We start from the raw sequence: 17388 nt of genomic DNA on the forward strand, positions 1-17388 counted from the left end.
GTTTCGAGAACATACCTTCACCGAAGAGTCAAGCAGTATATTACTCCCTCCTACGTATATCTCGCGAAGAGACCATGAGGATAAAATCAGAGAGATTAGAGCCCACACAGAGGCATACCGACAATCCTTCTTTCCACGAACAATACGAGACTGGAATAGAAGGGAGAACCGATAGAGGTACTGAAGGTACCCTCCGCCACACACCGTCAGGTGGCTTGCGGAGTATGGATGTAGATGTAGATGTAGAATATGAAGTCATATTCATATAATAATATGCAGAATTTTAACTGACAAAATTCGAACGCCAGGAAGTTTCATATCAGCGCACACTCCGCTGCAGAGTGAATATCTCACTCTGGAATAGTTCCATACTTTGCTTTCTAGATTTGAATAACGTTAACAAGTTCTGGGATAAAAAATTTAAATATGTGTTCCTTTCTTATGAGTTACACAACAACAGTAAAGATTTAATAACCTAATAACGGACGTTCGGATCCCCCGATCAGCCTATCAATTCGGTCAGCCTCGTTACTGCCAGGCAAGAAGGAAGATCAAGGTTTAACGCCCCGTTGATATCTAGGTCATTCGAGACGCTGAACAAACTCGAGTCACGTACTGCCAAGGTTATTTCGACTACGCTTCGGAAGTTTCGAGGGAAGCTCTTACACATCTTCCATACAGTCCCATCTCTTCCCATGCGATGTCCATATTATTTGGAGCCCTGAAGAAAGACATTCGTGGCCGTCGATTTGCTTCCGACGAAGAGGAGCACGCCTGGGTACAGTCGAGGATCCGTAGGCAACGGCAAACATTTTTCCATGAAACCATTGACGATCTTCTCTCACAGGGGAATGAATGTATTAACAGTTAAGGCAATACTTTTGAAATAATAAACAATTTACTTACTTTTTTCCTGTCTGTCTCGTTTTCATTCGACAGCCTCTTATAGTTACTAAAAGGTTTAAAGAGAATTTGAGTCTCTTGACGAATATGTACCCAAATCAAACAATTATAGATGAGGGAGACATTAGTTTAGCCACGATATCTTGACGAAAATATATCTTTAAAGTCGGTGGTAGGCATGAAGCATCGTCCAAAATTGCACTAAATGTTTATTTTGAGAAACTAATTCAGGAGCCCACTCTAAGTGTAAATGAATGCAGTAGCATAATAGACCTCTAACAATAAACAAACATGAGCAAGTAGACAATTTCATGAGGAATGTAGCGACACGGCCGACCCCTGTAGCCGAGCGGTTCTAGGCGCATCAGTCCGGAACCGCGCTCCTGCTACGGTCGCAGGCTCGAATCCTACCTCGGGCATGGATATGTGTGATGTCCTTAGGTTAGTTAGGTTTAAGTACTTCTAAGTCTAGGGGACTGATGACCTCAGATGTTAAGTCCCATAGTGCTTAGAGCCATTTGAACCATTTTTTGTAGCGGCACGGAATACTGTGACATCCAAATCCAACAAATATAGACGCAAAGTGTATATGTTAAAAAAAATCACCAGATAAAAATTTGCTTGACAAATTCCTAAGAGACAGTCTCCATTATTTCCATACTAACTACACTACTGTTTGTGAAAATCGCAACACCCAGAAGCAGGGGTCTGGATCACTACAAAATCGCAGGAGGTGTAGAACGATGGAATCAGAATAAGCGATTAAGATTGCACGGAGATGGCGTGCACATAATCCCAGCAGTAAACTTTTGTGTGACCTAACAGGTCAGCGTAGCGCCACGCTCAGTCGGCGCAGAGCCGTCAAACCAAGTGCAAATGTGGAAGAAACTGCCGGTAAGCCTCGTCGACGTCAAAGGGCGCCATATCTGCATTTGAGCGAGTATCAACGGGCCAAAATGATTGGTCCCCGGGAAACGGGTCTGATGTACCGTGAAGTTCCGGTTTGTATAGGGCAAGATACTACGACAGTAATGTATGTGTGGGCCGACTGGGTAGCAGAGGGTCGTAGATGGCGACGAGCAGATACTGGACCACACAATGTGACCATAGCGTGAGATGACTGCCATCTTGTCCACATGGGCGTAAACAACAGAACACCTTCGTCCACAGTATTGGGTGAACATGGAAACACTGCATAGGTTGTGGATATATCTGCCTCGACAACGTCATCTGCTGAGCGCTGGACAGGTGGCACGGATGCTATTGCGTCGACTTCCACTGGCCAGAAACCACCAACGCCTCAGACTGCAGTGGGCAGGCGAACGCCGTCACTAGCGCGCTCAATGGAAAAATTTAGTGTTTCTGGACAATTGGGCAGACTTTATTGTTGAGCGGTAGAGCGTACAAACGTCAGGTGTGGTGGTTGTGGTGTCACCGCCAGACACCACACTTGCTAGGTGGTAGCTTTTAAATCGGCCGCGGTCCGCTAGTATACGACGGACCCGCGTGTCGCCACTGTCAGTGATGGCAGACCGAGCGCCGCAACACGGCAGGTCTAGAGAGACGTACTAGCACTCGCCCCAGTTGTACAGCCGACGTTGCTAGCCATGGTTCACTGAGAATTACGCTCTCATTTGCCGAGACGATAGTTAGCATAGCCTTCAGCTACATTTGCTACGACCTAGCAAGGCGCCATTACCAGTATAGATATTGAGATTCTAATTGTATCATCAAGAGCGATGTTCTACAAATGTGGATTAAAGTTAAGTATTCCAGAAGCTACGTACTTTTCTTTATAGCATTCATTACGTATCCTGTTTCAGACCTCACGCCAGCCTGCGTGAGCTTTTAGCGTGCATTTCGGTCTCCTCAAACAAAACAGTGTTGGCACTTCTGCCGACACTTCAGTGGTTATGGGTGCCTTTGGCTATTACATGCGATTTCGTGTCGGGCGTGTTGAGGGCGATATGAACTGCAAGTGCTACATCTGGATGGTTTTCGAGCCCGAAACACTACCCATCCTGCAGGCACACGTGCCATATTTTAGCAGGACGAGGCCCGACTATACGTGGAGGGAATGTTCAAGCCTTTTCCGAAGAACAGCAGTTACCACTTCGTCCTTGGTCTGCATAACATGTCGCCCACGGAACATGTGTGGGATATGGTTGGTCAGCAACTGGTTTGTTCTGATTCTCCTGCTACCACTGCCGACGCTTTGTGGACGCGCCTACAAACTGCGTGCAGTATACTCCCCTGCAGCATATCCTCGCCCTCTTCGATTGCATGCCTAGAGGCTCTGATTACAGCACGTGGCATACTCCGTGCTGAATTATCATGGTGAAAGTGCACGTACTTTTGTAATTCTAATCATTTGTCTAGTGTTATATTTCTGATCTGTAGGATACATTTCATTGCAATCACATGTCTTCTTCTTGGTGTTGCAACTTTCACGAAAAGTAGTGTATGAAAAGTCCACCAAATGTGATTCAAATTCAGATATGGCAATTCACAGTTTAATACCAAGGAAAGTAATAAGAGACGGAACAAATGCCCCTTGGTGCACAAAACGGGTCAGCACACAGTGACAGAAGCAATGAAAATGACATACTAGTTTTAAAAGAACGAAAAATCTCAAACATTGGCGACAATTTACAGCCGCTCAGAACTTAGTTCAGACTTCAATGCCAGATGCCTTTAGTACGAAGGGCCTTCAATAAGTAATGCAACACTATTTTTCTGAAAGCAGCTTGGTTTTATTCAGGATTCCTATATACCATGTTCTTCCCCACTACACCATATTCTACCCCACTCTTTCAACTACAAAGCCCTATCTTTCAACACAATCTTCATTCAATACGACAGCCTTTCGCCAACTTACGCCACCTTACTGGGGGGGGGGGGGCTGCGTGTCCGCATGATATCGCTCCACTGGTCGACGTCGCAGCCAACGACTTGCTCAATGATGGAAACAACAGAATGAGCCGGCCGGAGTGGCCGCGCGGTTCTAGGCGCTGCAGTCTGGAGCCGAGCGACCGCTACGGTCGCAGGTTCGAATCCTGCCTCGGGCATGGATGTGTGTGATGTCCTTAGGTTAGTTAGGTTTAATTAGTTCTAAGTTCGACTGATGACCTCAGAAGTTAAGTTGCATAGTGCTCAGAGCCATTTGAACCATTTTTGAGCCAACAGAATGAAAACAATCGATTAATTCGGTTGTTGGAAAACAATCGATTCATTCGGTTGTAGTTTTACGTATGGGTTGAATTATGCATTCATTCTTTTGAGAGAAAGTAGTCTGTGGGAGCAGCCGAATGAAAACAATCGATTCAGTTGGTTGGACTATTCATTCATTGTTTTGAGCTGTGGGAGCAACCGAACGAAGACAGTCGTATCACTGGGCTGTAGTTTTACCTGACAGTTGGATTATTATTCATTTATTTTTTTCGAGTGAAATCAGTCAGTGAGAGGAATCGAATGAAAAGATTCGACACCGTTGTAGCTTTGCATCTTAACTGAATTATTTATTCTTTCTTTTTAAGTGAAAACAATAAGTAGTTTTTCATTTACAATCAGTAGTATTCATACTTCTGACTGAAACCACTCTTTAGTGTTTCAGCTGACCGAGCTACTCATTCATTCTTCTGAGTGAAACAAGTCTGCAATAATTTAATTAGTTGAAATAAAGCAGTGTTACGTTATACCGTCAGAGGATAGTCCTACCTCCAGGGGTAAGCGAAGACGTATCTCACGGTATGCCAAAGTCAAAATAAGTAATATGCATGTTCATTTAATTATGTACTGAATGGAACAATTTTGCTTTTCATCTTGTAAAACTGATTCATATGTTGTTGTGGGTTAAATTGTTCTAGGAGCCATTAACGCGTAACTAATTAAGTTGACGTATCGCTGGGTAGGTCTGTCATCACTTAAATTGCTGACACCAGGCAAAAACTTAGAAAATCCCGGTCGTCTGAGTCACATCGGATTATTATCCAGGACACAAACAGTCTGTAGACGATCAGTTGGACGATGGCCACGGTGTTCCGCGGGAGCGGGGACGTCAGAAACGAAATGTTTCCTCGATTGCGTTTCAGTGGTGACTACACCAATGGCCGCACGCCTCCATCCGACCAACAGATATAAATTACACATGAGAGTAAGAAGGATTTGTGAAAGTGCATTGTAGAGACGTCATGTTCAGGCGTAGTACCAATCTGCAGTAAGGAAACTTCAACGTAAATGAGTCGGTTTTATGCAGGTCAGTGGGTACAAGGCAAGTGGCATTAAGATACTCAGTTGTCTGGCGGTTGGGGCAGCGTTGGGGTGCATGCGATCGCCTATTGTCGGCCGCTTCTCATAGTCTCAATAATGAAGTATGGAAAGTACTGGGTGTTCCAAAAGATCTTTACAACTTCGGTTACATATAAAACAGCTTTAGTTGTAAGTCAACATTATGTGTACCTTTCTGCCTATTCCCATTTCTGAAATATACGTGGTCAAAGTTGTAAAGATCGTTTTGCAACGTACTGTACGTGCATAGGAGTGCGTCCAAGGGCGCTTCCCGCTGCGTTTTAATAGATTAAAACGAAGAAACTAATCACAGTTGCAAAGATCATTTTGGAACATACTATGTGTGTATAAGAAAGCGTCTAAGAGAGTTTGCCGCTGAGATTTTAATAGACTAACACGAAGAAACTATCTACGGTTCGGTCCTTATTTAATGAATGTTAACTGAAATTTGTTACAATCTACACTCCTGGAAATTGAAATAAGAACACCGTGAATTCATTGTCCCAGGAAGGGGAAACTTTATTGACACATTCCTGGAGTCAGATACATCACATGATCACACTGACAGAACCACAGGCACATAGACACAGGCAACAGAGCATGCACAATGTCGGCACTAGTACAGTGTATATCCACCTTTCGCAGCAATGCAGGCTGCTATTCTCCCATGGAGACGATCGTAGAGATGCTGGATGTAGTCCTGTGGAACGGCTTGCCATGCCATTTCCACCTGGCGCCTCAGTTGGACCAGCGTTCGTGCTGGACGTGCAGACCGCGTGAGACGACGCTTCATCCAGTCCCAAACATGCTCAATGGGGGACAGATCCGGAGATCTTGCTGGCCAGGGTAGTTGACTTACACCTTCTAGAGCACGTTGGGTGGCACGGGATACATGCGGACGTGCATTGTCCTGTTGGAACAGCAAGTTCCCTTGCCGGTCTAGGAATGGTAGAACGATGGGTTCGATGACGGTTTGGATGTACCGTGCACTATTCAGTGTCCCCTCGACGATCACCAGTGGTGTACGGCCAGTGTAGGAGATCGCTCCCCACACCATGATGCCGGGTGTTGGCCCTGTGTGCCTCGGTCGTATGCAGTCCTGATTGTGGCGCTCACCTGCACGGCGCCAAACACGCATACAACCATCATTGGCACCAAGGCAGAAGCGACTCTCATCGCTGAAGACGACACGTCTCCATTCGTCCCTCCATTCACGCCTGTCGCGACACCACTGGAGGCGGGCTGCACGATGTTGGGGCGTGAGCGGAAGACGGCCTAACGGTGTGCGGGACCGTAGCCCAGCTTCATGGAGACGGTTGCGAATGGACCTCGCCGATACCCCAGGAGCAACAGTGTCCCTAATTTGCTGGGAAGTGGCGGTGCGGTCCCCTACGGCACTGTGTAGGATCCTACGGTCTTGGCGTGCATCCGTGCGTTGCTGCGGTCCGGTCCCAGGTCGACGGGCACGTGCACCTTCCGCCGACCACTGGCGACAACGTCGATGTACTGTGGAGACCTCACGCCCCACGTGTTGAGCAATTCGGCGGTACGTCCACCCGGCCTCCCGCATGCCCACTATACGCCCTCGCTCAAAGTCCGTCAACTGCACATACGGTTCACGTCCACGCTGTCGCGGCATGCTACCAGTGCTAAAGACTGCGATGGAGCTCCGTATGCCACGGCAAACTGGCTGACACTGACGGCGGCGGTGCACAAATGCTGCGCAGCTAGCGCCATTCGACGGCCAACACTGCGGTTCCTGGTGTGTCCGCTGTGCCGTGCGTGTGATCATTGCTTGTACAGCCCTCTCGCAGTGTCCGGAGCAAGTATGGTGGGTCTGACACACTGGTGTCAATGTGTTCTTTTTTCCATTTCCAGGAGTGTATTTGTTTCCAATCAATCAAGTTTCCTCCGACACGAAAATGATCCAGGTTTACCCCGGACAGTTGTATTAAAATCCCCTCAGTTCGCCTCTGGACGCCCTCAAAACCAGGATCAATCCGGGGAAATCCGAAAGTACTCCAGCGTAGTTGGGGATGCAAAAGTGAACGTCATAGTTCCATTAAGTACAGGGCTATTACAAATGATTGAAGCGATTTCATAAATTCACTGTAGCTCCATTCATTGACATATGGTCACAACACGCTACAGATACGTAGAAAAACTCATAAAGTTTTGTTCGGCTGAAGCCGCACTTCAGGTTTCTGCCGTCAGAGCGCTCGAGAGCGCAGTGAGACAAAATGGCGACAGGAGCCGAGAAAGCGTATGTCGTGCTTGAAATGCACTCACATCAGTCAGTCATAACAGTGCAACGACACTTCAGGACGAAGTTCAACAAAGATCCACCAACTGCTAAATCCATTCGGCAATGGTATGCGCAGTTTAAAGCTTCTGGATGCCTCTGTAAGGGGAAATCAACGGGTCGGCCTGCAGTGAGCGAAGAAATGGTTGAACGCGTGCGGGCAAGTTTCACGCGTAGCCCGCGGAAAATTGGCTCATGCCACAACTGGAGACCGACAGCGCCGACTTCATCTTTCAACAGGATGGTGCCCCACCGCACTTCCATCATGATGTTCGGCATTTCTTAAATAGGAGATTGGAAAACCGATGGATCGGTCGTGGTGGAGATCATGATCAGCAATTCATGTCATGTCCTCCACGCTCTCCCGACTTAACCTCATGCGATTTCTTTCTGTGGGGTTATGTGAAAGATTCAGTGTTTAAACCTCCTCTGCCAAGAAAAGTGCCAGAACTGAGAGCTCGCATCAACGATGCTTTCGAACTCATTGATGGGGACATGCTGCGCCGAGTGTGGGAGGAACTTGATTATCGGCTTGATGTCTGCCGAATCACTAAAGGGGCACATATCGAACATTTGTGAATGCCTAAAAAAACTTTTTGAGTTTTTGTATGTGTGTGCAAAGCATTGTGAAAATATCTCAAATAATAAAGTTATTGTAGAGCTGTGAAATCGCTTCAATCATTTGTAATAACCCTGTATATGTGAAGAAGACAGGAACCTTGCCTCGTTCTAGCAACAGTTTGCGTTCCGTTTTATAGGTAATGTGTCCGCAATGTTGTCCGGAAGTGCAAAATTATTTCAATATTCAGCCATTTATTTGTGTGGAAGGTAAATATTTTGCACAGAAAATTACGTCATCGGCTACATATGTATCCCCCACGTTTTCAGTTTTGTAGGTAGTGTCATAATTATTAAAAAATTCAGAAGCACAAATTTTCACGACTATCTATATGGTGTTACAAATCTGCATGGGGCTAGGAGATATATTTAATATTTATTAGTTCATCTTGAAGCCGTGTTACATTCAAAAGTTTTTCTATTTAACAACCAGCGTCATCCAGTTATGAGCTATGCTGAAAGTTTCAAGTCTCTAGCTTCTCGGAAAGATAGTTTAAAATCAATTGTCAAATTTGAAACGAAAAACAGAAGAAACCGACCTAATAAAACCTTCATTTATATATACACAAATTTACCATAAAGCACCAGATATCAAACCTTTAAAACCAACCAAAAAATTGTATTTAATGCCACAAGTACGAAAATTCTATAGTCTGAATATACTTCATTTTTAGAGATATACTTCTTATTCACAACTCCTTGAAATAAGATACTTTATTTGTCTGTAACAAGGTTGCCAATCCTGGTTATGGTTCATGTATTACCTAAAAGGCTGAAAAAGTATGTAAATAAAATTACTCAAACCCGGTAAGTGAGTGAAAACATTCATATAACGGCCGCAGCCGACGGAGATTTGTTTCAGTCAGTCGTCTCACACTGGGTGAAAATGTAAACACTCAAAGACTGTGAGAGAGTAAAAACATTTATGTAGCTGACATGGCCGCAGAGATTAGTGAACGAAAAAACAATCGACTGACCAATCGATTGTTAAAAACAGTAGACTGTCCCGACACTCTTGCTGCATCAGTAACCTCCCCATCGTCCACGTACTGCTTCCCGCGGTGTGCGTCCTTTATTGGGCCAAAACGATGGAAGTCGGAATGTGCGACACCCGGGCTGTAGAGTGGATGAGAAAAAACAGTCTAAGGAAGTTTTGTGAGCTCCTCTCAGGTGCGCAGACTTGTGTGAGGCCTTTTGTTGTCATGAAGAAGGAGAAGTTCATTTGCATTTTTGTGGCGACGAACAAGTTGAAGTCATTTCTTCTGTTTTCTAAAGGTAGCACAGTACACTTCAGTGTTAACTGTTGCATCGTGAGGCAGGACATCAAACAGAATAACCCCTTCCGAGTCCCAGAAGGCCGTCACCGTGACATTACCGGCTGAGAGTGCGGCTTCGATCACTTTCTTCGAAGGGGAGGCGATGTGTCGCCAGTCCATGCATTTGCCCTTTTATTTTCGGTTCGAAGTGATGAATCCATGTTTCATCGCCCGCAACGGTGTTTGACAAAAAATTGTCTTTGTCAGCCTTGTAATGCGCAAGCAATTCCGCACAGATGGTGCTTCGTTGGTCTTTATGGTTTTCTATTAGGCGATGAGGAATCCAATGAGAACACATCTTTGAGTACCCCAACTGGTGGACGAGAGTGTCAACACTACCAACAGAGACGTCCATTTCAGCGGCGAGGTGCTTGATTGTGATCCGTCAATCATCTCGAATGTGTGTGTCCGCACGTTCCAACAAGTACGGGAGTCACTGCTGTGTACGGCCGGCCGGCATGCGGGAGATAGGACGGGTTTGTGCGACCTTGTCTCAACGATGATAAACGCCTCGCCCAACGACTAACCGTGCTTTTATTCCCTGCCAGGTCTCCGTAGACATTCTGCAAGCGTCTGTGAATATCTTGATGCTCTGATTTTCCGCCAGAAGAAACTCAATGACAGGTCTCCGCTTGGAACGCACTTCCGTTACAGACGCCATTTTGAAAGCCGCCGGACTTTATAATACTATAAGGGCTGAAGCGGGAATATGCTACGATGCCCCACAACAAATTTCACATTTTTCAACGTAAACTGGCAGACAAAGAAAAGGTGTTACTTTAGTTGTTGAAAGCCCCTCGCAGTATCCACAACGAAACTTTCGAAATCTCTCAGAAAACCCACAGAGATTCTGGTCTTACGTAAAGTATATCTGCGGCGAGACACAACGAATACCATCACTGCCTAACAGTAAGCGTAATTTTACCGACGACACTGTCATTGAAGTGCAGTTACTCGATACAGTTTTACGAAAATCTTTCACCAACGAAGATGCAATAAGTATTCGAGAATTTGAATAAAGAGCTGTTGCCAGTGTGAATAATTTGGAAACAGATACCAACAGTGTACCGAAGGAACTTACTAAAGGAACTTAATCCAGAAGAGTGTTCCGGTCTGAAATGTATACTTTCAGAGGATGCTGATGAATTAGTTCCATTTTTAGCACTCATATACAATCACTCGCTCGACGAAAGAGAAGTACCTAAGACGGGAAAATGTCACAAGTCACATCAATACACAAGAAATTGAATGCAAATGATTTTCTGATTCATAGATTTATACCATTAATATCGATTACTGGCAGAATTTTGGTGCATATATTGTGTTTCAACATCATGAAATCCTCCTAGAGAGCAACCTATTTACACATAACCAGTACGGATTCAGAAAACTTCGTATTTTTTAGACACAACAGGAACTTCATTCGTACGAAGTAATGAGTGCTATTGACGGTATATCTCAAGTTGATTCTATATTTCCAGAAGGTTTTTCACACCAATCCTCACAAGCGTCTTTTGATCAAATTGTAGGTTGAAAAAGCATCGTCGCAGCTATGCGGTGCCGGCCGTAGCGGCCGAGCGGTTCTAGGCGCGTCAGTCTGGAACCGCGCAACCGCTACGGTCGCAGGTTCGAATCCTGCCTCGGGCATGGATGTGTGTGTTGTCCTTAGGTTAGTTAGGTTTAAGTAGTTCTAAGTTCTAGGGGACTGATGATCTCAGATTTTAAGTCCCATAGTGCTCAGAGCCATGTGAACCTTTTTTTTTCAGCTGTGCGACTGGATTCGTGAATTCCCGTAAGGTCAATATTTGTAGTAACTGACCAGAAGTCATCTAGTGAAAGTAAATTTACAATGGTTGGAAAAAGATATTTTCCATATCTTAGATGCCGCGAGAAATGCATGCATGAACATAAATGCAGATGCTACCCAAGCCTGCAGGTGGCACTCTTGTGAACAGCATTTGCACATTGTTCTGTTGCAAGTGCCAGCCACGGTAAGAACAATGCTGTGTATAGTTGTAAGTGCAATACGCTGAGGTGACAAAACTCGTAGGATACTTCCCAGTATCGTGTCGGACCGTCTTTTGTCGGCGTAGTGCAGCAACTCGACGTGCCATGGACTCAACAAGTTGTTCAAGTCCCCTGTAGAAGTACTGAAGTATGCTGCCTCTATAGCTGTCCATAATTGCGGAAGTGTTGCAGGTGCAGGATTTTGTGCACGAACTGACTTCTCGGTTATGTGCCATGAATGTTCGATGGGGTTCATGTCAGGCGATCTGGGTGGCCAAATCATTCGCTCTAATTGTCCAGAATGTTCTTCAAACCAATCGCGAGCAACTGTGGCCTGGTGATAGGGGCACTGTCATCCATAAAAATTCCATCGTTGTTTGTGAACATGAAACCCATGAATTGTGGCAAATGGTCTCCAAGGAGCCGAACATAACTATTTCCAGTAAATGATCGGTTCAGTTGGACCAGAGGACCCACTTCATACCATGTAAATACAGCCCACATCATTATGGAGCCACCACCAGCTTGCACAGTGCCTTGTTGACAACTTGGGTTCATGGCTTTGTTGGGTCTGCCCCCACACTCGAACCCTACCATCAGCTCCTACCAACTGAAGTAGGGACTCATCTGACTAGCCTACGGTTTTCCAGTCGTCTAGGGTACAGGCGATATGGTCACGAGCCCAGGGAAGGCGCTGCAGTAGGTATCGTGCTGTTAGCAAAGGCATTCGCGTCGGTCGTCTGCTGTTATACCCATTGTCCCCATCGACGCGGAAGTCGCCGAAATGGCGTCAAATCGAAAGATTTGCACCCGGCGAACGGTCTACCCGACGGTAGGCCCTAGTCACACGACTACACATATCGCCAAATTTCCCTGCACTGTCCTAACGGATACGTCCGTCGTACGTTCCACATTGATTTTTGCGGATATTTCAAGTACTGTTGCTTGTCTGTTAGCACTGACAACTGTACGTAATCGCCGCGGCTCTCGGTCGTTAAGTGAAGGCTGTCAAGCAGTGTGTTGTGTGTGGTGAGAGCAATGCATGAAATTTCGTAGTCTCAGCACGCTCTTGACGCTGTGTATCTCGGAATACTGAATTCCCTAACGGTTTTAAGAGGAGCCATGTAGTAGATCTATATTGCATACTAGGAAAGTGGCAAAAAAAAAAAATTGCTGTAAGCCCTATGGGACTTAACATCTGAGGTCATCAGTCCCCTAGACTTAGAACTACTTAAACCTAACTGACCTAAGGACATCACACACATCCATGTCTGAGGCAGGATTCTAACCTGCGACTGTAGCAGCAGCGTGGTTCCGGACTGAAGCGCCTAGAACCGCTCGGCCACAACGGAAAGTGGCAAACATCATCTCCTAACTCACACCGCGGATGGAAGCGTGTGTTGAGTGATCATGACAGACAGTCAGTGAAGTGGACGACGTCTGCAAAAGTCACTGCAGAAGTGAATGTCGCTTTCGCGAACCCTGTTAGCATCAAAAAAACACAAAGAGTGACCATAAGCTGGATTTTCAGGGAGAGCTGGAACTCCAAAATCACTCATCAGTGATGTAGATACATGTAACTGGAAAAAGTGGTGCCGAAGCCATAAAACAAGGTCTGTAGAGCAATGTAAGAAAGTCATTTGGTCGATGTACTCTTGTTGCACACTGTTTCCAACTTCTGGTCGAGTTTAAGTCCCAAGATTGAAACATGGTGGTGTTCGGTGAGTTCGTCAATCATATCGTCGTATTCCATGCGTCCCGTGGTTACTCTACAAGGTCGCATTATTACCATGAATTATGTGACCGCTTTGGCTGATCTGATCCTTCCCATGGTGCAATGTTTGTTTCCGAATGGTGTCGTGTTCCATGACGACAGTCGCTCTGTTCACACAGCTCGCATCTCCCTGTCGCCAGATCTGAATATTATTAACCCTTTGCGGTCAACTTTGGAGGGAAGGGTGCGTGATCGTTATCCACCTCCATCATCATTACCTGAACTTGCCACTATTTTACAGGAAGAATCGTAAAAGACCCCTTTGAAAGCCACGGGAGTTGTATTTATCTATTCCGAGACGAATGGAAGCTGTTTTGAATGTGAGAGCGTTTCCTACACCGTATTAGGCATAGTAATGTGTCGTGTTTTTGGTGTTTCTATATTTCATCCACCCCTTATATATCTGAGGAAGCTTTATAGGCTACCTGCCGTTCTCGAACTATATAAACGGTTTAGGAGACTGCCTCAGCAACTGTCTTAGATTGTTTGGAAGATGACGTCGTTTATTATCTAGTAAAGTGATCAGATTATCAAAATGAGTTACAAAATTATTCAGACAAGATATTTGCACAGCGCGAAAAGTGACAATAATTGACCCTGCACCATAAAGAGTGAAAGATTCTCCAGATGAGTACTAAGCATTGAGGTATCCAAGGACGACTCACGACTCACTCCCGCCCTCTCAGCCTAACTTCCACCAATATCTCTCTCCTGTCTTCAAAAGTTTTTTTTTTTTACTTTTTTAATTCAGTGACTTTAAGAATGTGCGCATACAGCTGTCTCAAATTCTAAACTTCTAAGAGGCCCCTGCTGCATATTAATGGACTTGCACACCTGGAAGAAAGAATTTTGTTGTCTTTGGTCCGAGGACTGGTTTGATGCAGCTTTCCATGCTAATCTCTTCATCTCTGCATAATTACCGCAACCTACTAAACTAAACTAAACTCCGTCCGAACAGGCCTTGGAAGGCTCAACGGCAGCCGTGTCATCATCAGACCACAGGCGTCACTGGATGTCGATATGGAGGGGCATGTGGTCAGCACACCGCTCTCCCGGCCGTATGTCAGTTTACGAGAATGGAGTCGCTACTTCTCAATCAAGTAGCTCCTCAATTTGCCTCACACGGACTGAGTGCACCCCGCTTGCCAACAGCGCTCGGCAGACCGGATGGTCATCCATCCAAGTGCTAGCCCAGCCCGACAGCGCTTAACTTCGGTGATCTGACAGGAACCGCTGTTACCACTGCGGTAAGGCAGTTGGCTACCGCAACCTACGCGCATCTGTGTTTAAGCCTTGGTCTCCCTCTACATTTTTTATCCGTACAGTTCCTTCTGTTACCAAGTTGACGATTCCTTGATGCCTCAAGATGTTCCTAACAACCGATTCCATCATTTACTCAAATTGTGCGAAAAATTTATTTTTTCCCTTCTTGTTGTTGTTGTTGTGGTCTTCAGTCCTGTGACTGGTTTGATGCAGCTCTCCATGCTACTCTATCCTGTGCAAGCTTCTTCATCTCCCAGTACCTACTGCAACCTACATCCTTCTGAATCTGCTTAGTGTATTCATCTCTTGGTCTCCCCCCTACGATTTTTACCCTCCACGCTGCCTTCCAATACTAAATTGGTGATCCCTTGATGCCTCAGAACATGTCCTACCAACCGATCCCTTCTTCTGGTCAAGTTGTGCCACAAACTTCTCTTCTCCCCAATCCTATTCAATACTTCCTCATTAGTTATGTGATCTACCCATCTAATCTTCAGCATTCTTCTGTAGCACCACATACCAAACTATTTACCGTCCATGTTTCACGTCCATACATGGCTACACTCCATACAAATACTTTCAGAAATGACTTCCTGACACTTAAATCTATACTCGATGTTAACAAATTTTTCTTCTTCAGAAACGCTTTCCTTGCCATTGCCAGTCTACATTTTATATCCTCTCTACTTCGACCATCATCAGTTATTTTGCTCCCCAAATAGCAAAACTCCTTCACTACTTTAAGTGTCTCATTTCCTAATCTAATACCCTCAGCATCACCCGACTTAATTCGACTACATTCCATTATCCTCGTTTTGCTTTTGTTGATGTTCATCTTATATCCTCCCTTCAAGACACCATCCATTCCGTTCAACTGCTCTTCCAAGTCCTTTGCTGTCCCTGACAGAATTACAATGTCATCGGTGAACCTCAAAGTTTTTATTTCTTCTCCATGGATTTTAATACCTACTCCAAATTTTTCTTTTGTTTCCTTTACTGCTTGCTCAATATACAGATTGAATAACATTGGGGAGAGGGTACAACCCTGTCTCACTCCCTTCCCAATCGCTGCTTTCCTCTTATGCCCCTCGACTCTTATAACTGCCATCTGGTTTCTGTACAAATTGTAAATAGCCTTTCGCTCCCTGTATTTTACCCCTGCCACCTTTAGAATTTGAAAGAGAGTATTCCAGTCAACATTGTCAAAAGCTTTCTCTAACTCTACAAATGCTAGAAACGTAGGTTTGCCTTTCCTTAATCTTTCTTCTAAGATAAGTCGTAAGGTCAGTATTGCCTCACGTGTTCCAGTATTTCTACGGAATCCAAACTGATCTTCCCCGAGGTCGGCTTCTACTAGTTTTTCCATTCGTCTGTAAAGAATTCGTGTTAGTATTTTGCAGCTGTGGCTTATTAAACTGATTGTTCGGTAATTTTCACATCTGTCAACACCTGCTTTCTTTGGGATTGGAATTATTACATTCTTCTTGAAGTCTGAGGGTATTTCGCCTGTTTCATACATCTTGCTCACCAGATGGTAGAGTTTTGTCAGGACTGGCTCTCCCAAGGCCGTCAGTAGTTCTACTGGAATGTTGTCTACTCCGGGGGCCTTGTTTCGACTCAGGTCTTTCAGTGCTCTGTCAAACTCTTCACGCAGTATCGTATCTCCCATTTCTTCTTCATCTACATCCTCTTCCATTTCCATAATATTGTCCTCACGTACATCGCCCTTGTATAGACCTTCTATATACTCCTTCCACCTTTCTGCTTTCCCTTCTTTGCTTAGAACTGGGTTTCCATCTGAGCTCTTGATGTTCATACAAGTGGTTTTCTTATCTCCAAAGGTCTCTTTAATTTTCCTGTAGGCAGTATCTACACTCCTGGAAATGGAAAAAAGAACACATTGACACCGGTGTGTCAGACCCACCATACTTGCTCCGGACACTGCGAGAGGGCTGTACAAGCAATGATCACACGCACGGCACAGCGGACACACCAGGAACCGCGGTGTTGGCCGTCGAATGGCGCTAGCTGCGCAGCATTTGTGCACCGCCGCCGTCAGTGTCAGCCAGTTTGCCGTGGCATACGGAGCTCCATCGCAGTCTTTAACACTGGTAGCATGCCGCGACAGCGTGGACGTGAACCGTATGTGCAGTTGACGGACTTTGAGCAAGGGCGTATAGTGGGCATGCGGGAGGCCGGGTGGACGTACCGCCGAATTGCTCAACACGTGGGGCGTGAGGTCTCCACAGTACATCGATGTTGTCGCCAGTGGTCGGCGGAAGGTGCACGTGCCCGTCGACCTGGGACCGGACCGCAGCGACGCACGGATGCACGCCAAGACCGTAGGATCCTACGCAGTGCCGTAGGGGACCGCACCGCCACTTCCCAGCAAATTAGGGACACTGTTGCTCCTGGGGTATCGGCGAGGACCATTCGCAACCGTCTCCATGAAGCTGGGCTACGGTCCCGCACACCGTTAGGCCGTCTTCCGCTCACGCCCCAACATCGTGCAGCCCGCCTCCAGTGGTGTCGCGACAGGCGTGAATGGAGGGACGAATGGAGACGTGTCGTCTTCAGCGATGAGAGTCGCTTCTGCCTTGGTGCCAATGATGGTCGTATGCGTGTTTGGCGCCGTGCAGGTGAGCGCCACAATCAAGACTGCATACGACCGAGGCACACAGGGCCAACACCCGGCATCATGGTGTGGGGAGCGATCTCCTACACTGTCAACTACCCTGGCCAGCAAGATCTCCGGATCTGTCCCCCATTGAGCATGTTTGGGACTGGATGAAGCGTCGTCTCACGTGGTCTGCACGTCCAGCACGAACGCTGGTCCAACTGAGGCGCCAGGTGGAAATGGCATGGCAAGCCGTTCCACAGGACTACATCCAGCATCTCTACGATCGTCTCCATGGGAG

General features: G+C 46.0%; 1 protein-coding gene and 1 pseudogene across 1 annotated transcript in view; both read right to left on the bottom strand.

Moving 5' to 3' along the window:
• Positions 1-17388, bottom strand: part of LOC126185062 (organic cation transporter-like protein) — a 236984-nt gene that overhangs the window by 52330 nt on the left and 167266 nt on the right. The window lies entirely within an intron of this gene.
• Positions 14351-14468, bottom strand: LOC126186093 (5S ribosomal RNA; annotated as a pseudogene).

The sequence above is a fragment of the Schistocerca cancellata genome, chromosome 4 (assembly GCF_023864275.1).
Source record: "Schistocerca cancellata isolate TAMUIC-IGC-003103 chromosome 4, iqSchCanc2.1, whole genome shotgun sequence".
Lineage (NCBI taxonomy): Eukaryota > Metazoa > Arthropoda > Insecta > Orthoptera > Acrididae > Schistocerca > Schistocerca cancellata.